This window comes from Arvicanthis niloticus, chromosome 9, assembly GCF_011762505.2.
Source record: "Arvicanthis niloticus isolate mArvNil1 chromosome 9, mArvNil1.pat.X, whole genome shotgun sequence".
In the NCBI taxonomy this organism is placed as follows: Eukaryota; Metazoa; Chordata; class Mammalia; order Rodentia; family Muridae; genus Arvicanthis; species Arvicanthis niloticus.
The window spans coordinates 86,027,962-86,040,403 of NC_047666.1; the positions used below are offsets into that span (position 1 = coordinate 86,027,962).

At 40.5% G+C, this 12,442-nt stretch overlaps 1 protein-coding gene across 7 annotated transcripts in view; it reads left to right on the forward strand.

Annotated features, from left to right (window-relative positions):
* Positions 1-880: 880 nt before the first annotated feature.
* The window catches only part of Resf1 (retroelement silencing factor 1), a 102,601-nt gene continuing 91,039 nt past the window's right edge, over positions 881-12,442 (forward strand). Inside the window, exons 1-4 of one of the 7 annotated variants that reach the window (XM_076940931.1) lie at positions 881-991; positions 1,210-1,390; positions 3,293-3,480; positions 6,729-6,870. The gene's annotated coding sequence lies outside the window, so the exon portion shown is untranslated. Of the gene's footprint in view, positions 1,391-3,292; positions 3,481-6,728; positions 7,002-12,442 lie in introns of those variants that run through there. The other 6 variants (XM_076940930.1, XR_013112739.1, XR_013112740.1 and 3 more) reach the window with 6 other exon arrangements.

Genomic DNA, 12,442 nt, shown 5'->3' on the forward strand with positions numbered 1-12,442 from the left:
CCCAGTAAGGCGGGGTGAATGGTTCCTGGAACAGTTTGTGGTTCTTCCAGTAACTGAGTTCAGGCTAGGGTCAGGCTCAAATCTAAAATGGAGCCTGCTCTAAAATGGAGTTTGTCTTGCTGACAGGCAGGATTCCTCACCCAAGTTCAATAACAAAACTACAATATTGAAGTTTCAAAAGCCCAAGACAGATCCAATCTCTCTATTCCTGCTGCCCCTGGATCCAGATGTAGAACTCTCAGTTGCTTCTCCAGTACCATCTCTACCTGTGTGCCATGCTCCCTACCATGATGATAATGGACTAAACTCCCGAAACTGTAAATAAGCCCAAGTTAAATGCTTTCTTTTATGAGTTGCTGTGGTCATGGTGTTTCTTCACAGCAACAGAACACTGACAAAGACAGTATGCCTGTTATTTCTAGGTTACTTGGTTCCCTACCAGCATGCATGCTGAGGATCAAAACTTGAGTTTCATGTAGGTTAAGTATGGTGAACAAAGCTGGTGGGCTTTGAGCGGGATTGGCAATTAGGATGTCTACATTTGCCTTTTGAATATTTTCAATATGAGGTATGATAAAGTTATTTTTCTATGGCTGTGAAAAGACACCATGATCAACACAACTTATAAAGGAAGCATTTAATTTATAGTTCCAGGTTAGAATCCACGATCATCGTGGCAGGAAGTGTGGCAGTAGATAGGCAAACTTGGCCTCTGATCAGTGACTAAGTACTTACATCTTGATCCACAAGTTGGAGGCAGAGAAAGAGACTGGGCTGAAGTGAAAATTTCTGGTTTCTTTGGAGACTCAGTTAGGTCCTGTGATGTTTTTCTGGACTCTGTCTTATGAGAGGATGTTTTGCTGAAGCAGACAAGTGAGAGGGTGTTTCGATGAGAACAGACATGTAGTGTTTTTCTGGAAGGTTCCTGGAAAAAGGGCATGTGATGTTTTGTTGGAGTGGACTCGTGAGAGGACTCGTGGTGTTTGGAAAGGTTTAAAGTATAACCCAACACACAGCAGACAATGCTGTGGCATTGATTTGCCTTGCTACTCTTTACTGGTTTTCTTTGTGCTTTGCTGATGCTGGTCTTCCCTGATGATGCTGCAGCATTGGTTTGCCTTGCCTTCCTTGCTAATCATCTTTAGTAAAGACTTTGTAGATAGAAACACACCAAAGAATATCTTGTAATATTCCGGTGGCTTCTTGCAGCTTCCATGAACTTGGAGTCATTGTCAGAGACTCAGAGTTTCTTCTGGATTGAACTGCCATAGCTGATTTGAAAATGATGTTTATGAGTGGATTGGACTACTGCTGCTGATTCCTGTGAACTGAACTGCTGATATGCTGACAAGGAAGATTGGAATAGCTCCAAAGAACTATTTCTAAACAGGTCCGCATCCCCCTCTGCCCTATTAACCTTTTCTTTCCACTACCTCTGGTGGGTGGTGGGCTGGAAGGGAGGTTAAAACATTTAAAAACCCTTATTAAAGTAGGTTTTGTAAAATCTAACCCTATACTGGGCCTGTCTTGAGCTTTTAAAACCTCAAAGCCAACCCCAGTGGCCTTAAATAAGGCCACACCTTCTAATCCTTCCCAAAACAGCTCAACTGTAGGGGACTGCTCTGCCAAATGTTGGAACCCAAACTGCCAATATCTTGGAGGCCAAAATTGTTAGAGCCCGCACTGCCCCAAGCTTTGGGGGCTAAATTGTCCTGGCTTGTACTGCTGCTCTGGTCTGCGGGTCAGGGTTCAGCAAGAGAGAGCGAGAGGGCTTGAAGAGCCCCATACTCGGGAGACCCTTCCTCAAGCCTCCGGAATCGCGACCCCCCAAAAATCACAAGAAACCATACCTGGATGCAATCAGCAGAGGTTTATTAGGGGAGGAGCCGGCGGTCAAAAACGACATGCTCTTTAGATCCAAGAGCAGGGTTTTTGGCCACGTGTGGTGGGTTAAAGGGTCTTTTATAGCATGGGGTGGGGGGAGGAAGGCATTTTCGCGCGCTTACACATGATTGGATATTTCAAACATCAGCAACTTGCAGAACTGGCAGAACTTGTAGAAACTAGGACCTCCCAGAAAAGGGAGGGAGAGAGAAGTAAACACCAGATAGCCCATTACTCACTTGGGCTTGTTTGGACTTGTCTGGGCACGCCCTTGCATGCCTTTATTTTTTGTCACCCTGCCCCTGCAGGGGCTTAATATTTTTATTATGACTATATTTAACAAATTGTTGGTGGTCTTTGCTGACCATGAATTTTTGTTATTGTTACAATGCTGCTTTCAAATTTTGTTCTCACAGGCTGACTCTAAGAATGGAGACCAGACAGAGTGTGATTCGGTCCCATTTATTCTCAAGTCTCTTTTCTTCTCTCTTTCCAAGTTTCTTGTTCCTAGTCCAAGTCCCAAATCTCTAGTTCCTAATCCCTAGTTCCTAGTTCCTAGTGCCTTCAAGTTCCAAGTTTCCAGTCCCTTCTTCTGTCTGCCTCTTGCCTTTTATAAGTCTGACCTCTCTAAGTCACACCTTTAAGTCACACCTTTAAGTCACACACACCCAAGGGAAAATCCTAGGTGTATATAAAACAAGATGTTATCAGAGTGTGCTCAGCTGTTGTAGGCTGTTGAAAACAAGTCTCTTGTCAGGGTATATGGCTCAAGATGGCTGCAAGGATGATAACCGCCTTCTGTCGGCTCCCACACTCAACCACTTGAGGAACAAGTGTTCAGATATATGAACCTATAGGAGTCATTCTCATTCAAACGACCACAAGATGGGATTAGAATTTACTGAAGTTACAGGAGGCATTAGTCCCCCTTCTCACTCCCCTATCTGGTAACTGCTTGTTTAAGGATTCTGAGCATTAGAAAGGTTTTTTTTTTTTTCATCTTTTAAAATATTTATTTATTTATTTTAAAATTTATTTATTAATGTAAGTACACTGTAGCTGTCTTCAGACATCCATATGAGGGTATCAGATCTCATTATGGATGGATGGTTGTGAGCCACCATGTGGTTGCTGGGATTTGAACTCATGAAGAGCAGTCAGTGTTCTTAACCACTGAGCCATCTCACCAGCCCTAGAACGTTTTACATGACAAAGCTGAGTTGCTTTTGGTCATGGTGCTTCATTGCAGCAACAATGACCCTAACTAGGGGAAGAAGACAAAAATTCTTGTCGTATGAGGATTTAAGCTTTTTAAAAATTTAGTTGTGTGGTGGTGACACACTTTTAATACTTTTTAAAGATTTATTTATTTATTTTATGCATATGAGTACACCATTTCTCTCTTCAGACACAACAGAAGAGGGCATCAGATCTTGAAAGACCCCTGCAAGGGGACCCCCACTCAAGTCCAGATAAGCGGGCACCCAATGACACACGAAGACCTTCTTGATGCAAAAGCAGAGGAGATTTAATAGCGATCGAACTGTATCACATGCAGGAGAAAGCAAGTTCGATGAAGAACCCAGAAGGCAAGAGGTATTTATGGGCAGGGATTGGGGAAGTTGGGGTATTCCAGCGTGGTTACATGTGATTGGTTAACAATTAAGTCATACAGGCAGGATGTTGAGTTGGCAAGCTGTCTAGTTATTTTTAACTATGTGCCAGTACGTGTCCAGACATGTCCTTGTGACCGTGAAGTTTTGGACTTTCCCAGAAGGGTGGGAAAGGAAAAACACCAGATGGCTCATTACTCACTTGGACATGTTTAGACTTGTCTAGGGCATGTCCCTTTGTTTTCGGTCATCTTGTTCCTGGCAGGCCTGAGTGTTATTATTCTGACTATTTTTTATCATAACATAGGTGGTCCTTTTCTGACCATGAATTTCTAAAATTACTTCAATGTGGGTGTTTTAAAATTTTGTTCTCACAATCTCATTACGGATGGTTGTGAGTCACCATGTGGTTTCTGGGAATTGAACTCAGGACCTCTGGAAGAACAGTGCACTTAACCACTGAGCCATCTCTCCAGCCCAAGTCTAGGCACACTCCTTTAATCCCAGCACTTGAGAAGCAGAGGTAGGATGATATTTAAGTTCAAAGCCAGTAGTCTGGTCTACAGAGTGAGTTTCAGGACAGCCAGGACTATACAGAGAAACCTTGCTGCAAATAACAACAACAACCACCACCAACACCAACAACCCAAAATTATTTATATGATTTTTTTTTTTTTTTTTTGCATTAGTGTGCTCTACATTCCCTTGCTGGTGCAAGGGAAGCCCAAAGAAAGTACCAATTCCCTTGGAACTGGAGTTATAAGTAGTTATGAGCTATCATGGTGCTGGGAATCAAAGCCAGGTCCTCTAGAAGAGCAGTCAGTGCTCTTAGCCATTGAACCATCAGAATGCTGTCCATGTTTGTCCTTTTTCTATGCTAGCTACACTTTCTGAAGAATGTTATATTAAAAATTGCTTCATTTATACTAGTACCTTGTATTTATTATCTTATTTCCAATAAATTAGGATGATTTAATGTTTTTGTTCCCTTCCATAAAAAAGCTGTTAGATGGAGATGAGGTGTTTGGGCTTTTTCTTTACTGCTATTACTCTGCCTTCTCAGATCAATGGCCATCTAAAGATTCAATATTCTTCTCTGCTTACTGATGTTTGTGGTAACAGACAGCAATAACTCCATATTCTAGTTGTAAACTGACTTGTAGAAATGCAAGGCATATTTGTTTGGGGACAAAAAGAAGACAGTTCAGGTTTTAGGATTCTAGTTCCCCGAACTAGCTGGAGTTTTTCAGAGAAAAGGATAAACAGATGGTATCTCAAGGAAAAACACCCTTCTATGGGGGCTTGACTAAGAGTGGCTCCCATAGGCTTCTATATCTGAAAGCTTGTTTATCAGGGAACGGTACTGTTTGTGAGGGATTAGGAGGTATGGCCTAGTTTAGTTATGGTTTTGTTTGAGGATGTGTGTCTCTGGGAGTGGTTGGAGTTTTTAAAGTTCAGACCAGGCTCAGTGTCTCTCTTTCTCTCTCTCTCTCTTCTGCTGCCTGTAGACCTGGATCTAGAACTCTGTCCAGCAAAATGTCTCTCCCTTGCTTCCTGCCATAACAATAATGGACTAAACCTCTGAAACTGTTAGCAAGCCCCATTTAAATGCTTTCTATGTAAGACTTGCCATGGTCATGTATGTCTTCACAGCAATAGAACACTAAGACACTCTTCCAAGATTGTATTTCTTACCACTTGTCTCATTTAAATTGTTCCCTGTGTGATGGTTAATCTTGGGAGTCAACTTGACATACATGAGAGGAGAGAACTTTAATTAAAGAGTTGCCTCCGCCGGGCAGTGGTGGCGCACGCCTTTAATCCCAGCACTTGGGAGGCAGAGGCAGGCGGATTTCTGAGTTCAAGGCCAGCCTGGTTTACAGAGTGAGTTCCAGGACAGCCAGGACTACACAGAGAAACCCTGTCTCGAAAAACCAAAAAAAAAAAAAAAAGAGTTGCCTTCATTTGATTGACTTGCTACCTTGCCTATGAGGCATTTTTCTTAATTTCTAATTGATGTGGGAGAGCCCAGTTTGATTGCGGCAGTACTATCCCTAGGTATCTGGGCCTGGGCTGTGTAAGAAAGCTATCTGAGGAAGTCAGGGAGAACAAACCATAAAGTAGTGGTCCTCCATGGTTTCTGCAGTTCCTACTTAAGTTTCTGCCTCAAATTTCCTTAGCTTTGATTTTTGATTACCCTTAGGATATCCTAGATATCTTAGGGATTTATGCACCTGTAGAAACTCCCATGGAGTAAGTACTCTAATTACACTTTTGTCTGCTAAGTTCACTAACAGCCATTTAAATAAAGCTGCCACCTGGGTCCTCAGGATTCTGACCTTCCCTTGGGATTTTTCAAGTTATTAGGTGATCTTTATGTGATCATTCTTTGCAATTAAATCATCTTACCTTACTATGATCTCACAAGAAAACTTCATTATTGCCAGTTCATTGAATTCATACCAAAAAAAAAAATTAAAGAAAAATCCAAATAAAATCTGTTGAAATCTGTTGCCCAAGAGGATTAATTTTGCCTAAAAGTTCAGGTCTAAGCCAAACATAGTAGTACACATCTATAATCCCAATATTCATGATGCTGAGGCAGGATGTTTACAAATTCAAGGCCAATCTTGGCTTATGAAATCCTGTCTTCAAATGTCATATGAGAAATAAAGAAAAAGAAAGAAAGAGAGAAAGAAGGAATGAAAGCCCCAAAGCAAACTGGTCATGTCCTTCAGTATCTGAAGTTAACAGCTAGTAACAATCTTGTGGCGGAAGCCACATTATGGAAGCTCGTGTGGATCCACTTATGCCTCCACAATCAACATGGCCACTAAACAAATACATCCCAAAACCTTGCAAAACAGTGGTTTGCTTTCCTCTAGAATACTATGCCTGATGACTACAGCTCTTCCTTAGCAAATCCCAAATTCATCCCTAAAAGGATGAATTTCAAACACTGAGTGGTAGGTAGTTCTCTCCTTGACAAAGCCAAATACACAGGAGCAAAATGGCATTACATTAGATGAGTGTACAAAGGTGTTGAGGTAGAATAAAGTAGAAAAGACCTATTAGTAAATGCTGATGATGACAACTGTTCTTGGTTGTCAATTTGTCTACATGTGCAGTTAACTAAAACCCAAGCTACTGGGTACAACTGTGAGGTATTTTTCTTGACTGAATTATTTGAAATGGGAAGACTTACCTTAAATATGTATTTTTTTTCCTTAGGTAGGATGATCCACTTTAAACCTGGGCCACATCTAATGGCAGCCTATATGAAAGATAGGCTTGTCCTCACTCTCAATGGCAAATTCATTGACTGGTATTGGAGGCTACTGTTTTTGGGATTCTGGTATATACTGAAGACAAGGTGAGACAGCCAGCCTTGTGGACTGAAGAATGAATCTACTAGATTCTTGGACTTTCCATTGAGGGACCACCATTGTTGAAATAGTTGAGCCAAAATTTGTAAGCTACTCTAATAAATCCTACATAAATTTATATATTCATTATATCAGTTCTGTTTTTCTAGAAAACCCTGAATAATATATTGATTTATTAATTTATTTAATAATTTACTTAAAGCACAGTTTATATAGCTTATTGCCAATCATGACTTCATCTTACCACTTGGAACAGAATGACTTGGAAAGGCGTTCCAAGGCAGGTTGAAGGGAGAAGTAGCTGAAACAATAGGTTTTGCTTAGCAACCTAACCACAAAAGCTTACACCTATCAGCTCTGTGTGTGTATGTATGCTTTTAAAAAGCAAAAGCCTCCCAATTAGCTGGCATATACTTAAGCTTCTGGAAAGTCCTACTTACTGGCTGGCCCCACCTTGTGGCTTTAAAGTATAATATGTGAAGGCAAAGGGGACTCAGAACTGAAGTCTTTCAGAGCTATTCTGGCTTAGGTCCCCTGGTAAATAAATCTCTTCTCTTCCACTCTCACTGGTGTCAGAGGGCTAATTCCAGAGACATTTCAAAAAAGTAATTCACACAGGAGGAAACTCAAATGTTCAAAGCAATAAAGAAGCGTTCTGCCTTTTGAATAATCACAGCAAAGGGACCCAAGTAACACAGGATGCTCCCTGCTGGACCCTGGATTAGGCAATGATCACACCCAAACACCAATTTTTAAGCACAAACCAAACACAAAGAGATTCTTTATTAAGCAAGGCAAAGAGACAAGGTGGCTGAATCTGAAACAGCAGAAATAGTTTTCCAAGTGTTGAGAGGGAAATAAGGGAGGTCTGTGTTATAATGAGATAGGATGTGTTGGTAAATTCTAATTGTGTATTTTAATTAGGTTAGTCAAAATAATGGATTTTGATTGTTGGACCTTGATGTTTTGATAGTTGGACTTTGATGATTACCCTCAAGAATGAGTTAGATACAACAAAGTGGCCAAATAAGGGAACAGACCTTGGTAGCTAGCTTTAGGAATGTAACCTAATAATTTAGCAAGGGAGAAGGAAGGAGAAAGGGCAAAACCTTGTTCAAATCTGTGTTTGCAATGCTTGGGCCCTTCACATAGAAATACAAGTCAAAACATTGACATCCATTTTTGTTTTTTTCTAAAAGTTTTGAATTACTAACTGTCTGAAAGGTATGAATGAAAATTCATAGAAAGAAACTGTCTGCAATGCCAAGGATCAGCCTGGGCTTCGTCAGGGGTCCTGGAAGGGAGTTTGGGGCAGCAAAAGAAACTACCTGAAGTCTAAGAGGTGGGGTGCGAGCTGACAGCCTTGTGTTCTGCCTGAGACAGTTCTCTCTGGAGATCTCCAGACAGCTCATCCAGATAGCCCAGTGTGCACAGACCAAAGCCCAGTCTTTTATTTATGTATCAATTTGCTGAGGACAGCATAGAATGACAAGGACTGCCTGCAGTAAGCTGGGACAGAGACATCTCAGTAGCCTGTGGCAGCTCTTTGTAAAAAACAGTTGTTCTATTTCTCCTAACCTTAGCCCTGGACAATGGCTGTATAGATTTCATTTGTGCGTGACTATTTTTTAGTTGGCCTTGGTGTGCATAATTATTCTATTATATCTGACTTTCTTACTTCCTTCTGCTCTGGTGAATTTTGTGAAACTAGATGGTCCTTGATGTAATGATTCTTAAACAATTAAAAATTGAGGCACAGGGCACAGCACAGCACAGTCCTAATGGCCCAGGTGCATGCTGTGTGTTCTCATCTTAGAAACAATGCAGTAACTGCACAATGGTAGTTCCAGATTAATGCTTGACTTGTAAAGGAAGTTTGAAGAGATTATTAGAAAATGAAATAGAGCCAACACTGGGACTCCAAGAAAGGAAAATATCTATTGAAGTTATGAAATAAGTTCTGTGTAACATTTAAGAGTGGTTCCTAGATAAGGAAGTATAGAATATATAAAATTTTATACTAGTAAAACTAAGTCAAAACACTGGGACTCTTAGGAGAGTCATTATGTGCAATGAACAGAAGCAGAAAGCTAGTGGAACTATTGAGTTAAGAGTTAACTTGATTCTTTCTGGCCACTGTCTGGCAGCTTTGCCCATGTCATTTATCATTAAGCTTCACAGGAAAATGCAAGTAGCTGACCTCGGAGCTTTGAGCTCTGAAGTATAATAAGTTAAAAGTTAAAGTTTAAATAATGATAAGTTTGCAATTATTATTTTGGCTACAGGCCTAGGAATAGGGAAGCTTGAAACTTTGGGGAACAATTGTAATTCTTAATTCTTTGTGGGATGTGGTTTTGAATTTGATTTGGCAATGATTATACAATGTCTTTTTTTTTTTCTACCTGCTTTTGGAGTATCAGTAAAAGACTGGGGCAAGAAAAAAGTTGAGAGAGCATGAGAAGAATGTGGAAAGAGTAAGTGAAGAGATAACGTGAAAAGTGAATGAAGAGATAATGTGCAGAGTGAGTAGAGAGAGAATGTGAGGAGTGAGTGAGGAGAGAATGTGAGGAGTGCGTGAGGAGAGAATGTGAGGAGTGAGTGAGGAGAGAATGTGAGGAGTGAGTGAGGAGAGAATGTGAGGAGTGAGTGAGGAGAGAATGTGAGGAGTGAGTGAAGAAAGAATGTGAGGAGTGACTGAAGAGAGAATGTGAGGAGTAAGTGAGGAGAGAATGTGAGGAGTAAGTGAGGAGAGAATGTGAAGAGTGAGTGAGGAGAGAATGTGAGTAGTGAATGAAGAGAGAATGTGAAGAGTGAGTGAAGAGAGAATGTGAGGTATGTATGGAGAGTGTATGTGTGAGTGAAAGGAGAGTGCATATGGTGTGTGTGTGTGGTGTATGTGAGGTGTGTGTGAAGAGTGTGTGTGAGAGTAAGAGGGGAACACAGAGGTGTGTAGGAGTATGAGTTCAAGAAAAGCACACAGGAGAAAAGTAGAGCATGCAGGAGAATGCTGAGTGTGTGCAGCCTCAAGCTGCGAGCAAATGAGTGAGAGAGAAAGAAAGCAGAGAGAGAGAAGAGAGAAACTTAAGTCTTGAAAAATTGCCTGTCAGTTTGTACCCAAAAGGTAGTATGTGATATTTATTATGCACCTTCCAGGTATCCCTGCTTCCAGTTGAGAACTCTGATCCTGTGTTGAGGCTGAACCCCGACATCAATTCAATTGTTTACCCCAAGTTTCCTTTTGATTATCCCATGAATCATCACTTTATGACCTTAGTTGCTTGATTCTTAGAAAAGGACAGCAAATATTTTTTTTTTTTAACATGGCAAATGAATTCTGCCTGCCTTTGTAAGCACAGACAGTAAGCCAGCTGGATGGGATCTCACTCTGAGATCACCATTTCCACCATGCCTGGGCCTAACCTGGCTCTGTTCCAGGCTGACTTTGAACTTATGAATCTACCTGCCTTTGTAAGCACAAATGATAAACTTAGCTGGGTGAGATCTTGTCCTGCAATCACCACTCTCCAAATCTCCTTTTCTTCTTCCTCATTATCTTTCTGACAAGTTGGCTCATAGTGCAACTGCTTCTGTTCTTTTAGGCTCACGAAGCCCCTCATGTAGTTTGTATTGCATCCTTATATTTTGAGAAATCCTGTTTATATATTTTTGAACTCGTGGTTTTAGAGTTCTTTCCAATAGCCTTAAAAGCTCTTCTAAAGGTCTCAGTGTTTATCATTTTTGCTAAGGACACAGACACACCTTTGCCTCCCAGACTTGTGCTGTCTTTGATTATCATGGAGTCATTAACCTTGGCAAGGAGAATATTGCCTGAAGGAGGAACAGAAAGTAAATTATGTACATTATTATACAAACAAGCATCTGGCCTAACAACTGTCAACACTTGTGGAGTGTCCTGCCGCTCTGCTCCAGGGGTGGGAAATCATGTCACATCTTCCCTTCCAAGGCTATGAAGGACTTGGCACTGGAAAACTTTATTTAGGCTCTGTTTGCAAAGGCTAATGTTTGACTGATTAGAACTTCAATGATGTCTATAAGTTGTAACACTGCATGTCTAGAGCTTAGTTACATTTTATCTTTTGAAGTTAGGTTCTGGTTCTTCCTTCCAGCCCCATGTTCAGAGAAATAAGACTCAGATTCAAAATATATTTATAGATACCTTGGCCATATAGCTAGGTTCTACTCTGACTGGATCATAACTAAAATACCCCATTTATTTTAACTTACATTCTTCCATGTGGGTGGTTACCTGTGCTCAGGTACCATGCATTCGTCTCTGTGCTGTCTAGCTTTGTGTTGTCCAGTTTGTGTTACCTAGTCTTTGTGTGATCAATCACACAAAGGCCTTTTGAAGTTGATTTGCATGCATATTTTGGAGAAATTAGTAACTGAGATAGTCTGTGAGAGTGAATCACTTGGGCTATTTGCTTTGTGGAGACATTCATGTCTCCGCTGATAACAGGTTATCCCTGGTTAGTTCTAATCTTTGTAAGTTTTATTGGTAACCATACTTTTTTCATTTCCTGTAGATATATAAATATAACCATGACCCCATCTTAAAACTATTTCAGGTTTCCATTTTAATGTCAACACATCCTTATAGCATATTGGTTGGCTTAGTTCTTCAATTTTTTTCAATATCCTGCTATCTCTCAGCTTCTGTTATTCCCTTTTCACCAACATTAAGAAAATTTAGAGTTAACAAAGCATTATTTAGTTTGTCCCTAGGGGATTTTACTCTTCCTTTTTGTTTAATAAGCATCTCTTTTTTAGTACAATTGGCACTTTCTATAACTGCTTGTCCTGTGGGAATGTGTGGTATACCAATAATATACTTTATATTGTAATATGCAGAAAAATGCTTTATCTTATAGAATATATATTTGAGAGCATTATCAGCTTTAATTTGTGCAGGTATGTTGCAGAAAATATTATAAAAGGCACCATCCTGCGCTACTCTCTGGCCCCAGTGACCTCGCTGCCTCTATGACTAGCCCCATGCAGTGACTGCCCATCTTGAGGTTCTCTTGCTCACATTCCTAGCCCCAATAAAATCACAACTCTAGAGGCTTGTAATTTATCAGTTAGATTTATATTAGTAAATTTTCAACCCACAAAATGCCCACACAAGGAATTCAAAATTCAATTGATATAAATACAAGCTACACACTTAGATGGGGGCAGACACACCCTAATTATTATCTAATCATCTATCTAATAAATCCTCAATACTTATGGCTCCCAGGACTGTGTGGTTCTGGCTCCTCTTCCTCTTCTATAAGTTCCATCTTATCTCTTCCTCTCCTTCCCTTCTTCTCCCCTTCTCTGTCCTTCTGTACCCTTTTGTAAAATTCTCAGCCCTCCTTCCTTGTCCACTGCCCAATCACAGGCTCTCACCTTATCTGGTACCTGCCCTCACCTGCATATAGACAGCAGTCCACACAGGTATCCCTATAATCTTGGACTATTTTAATCTCCTAAATAGCCTTTTCTTGCCCATCTACCTCTGTGTCAGACTTAATATTCCACAACTAACAAAAA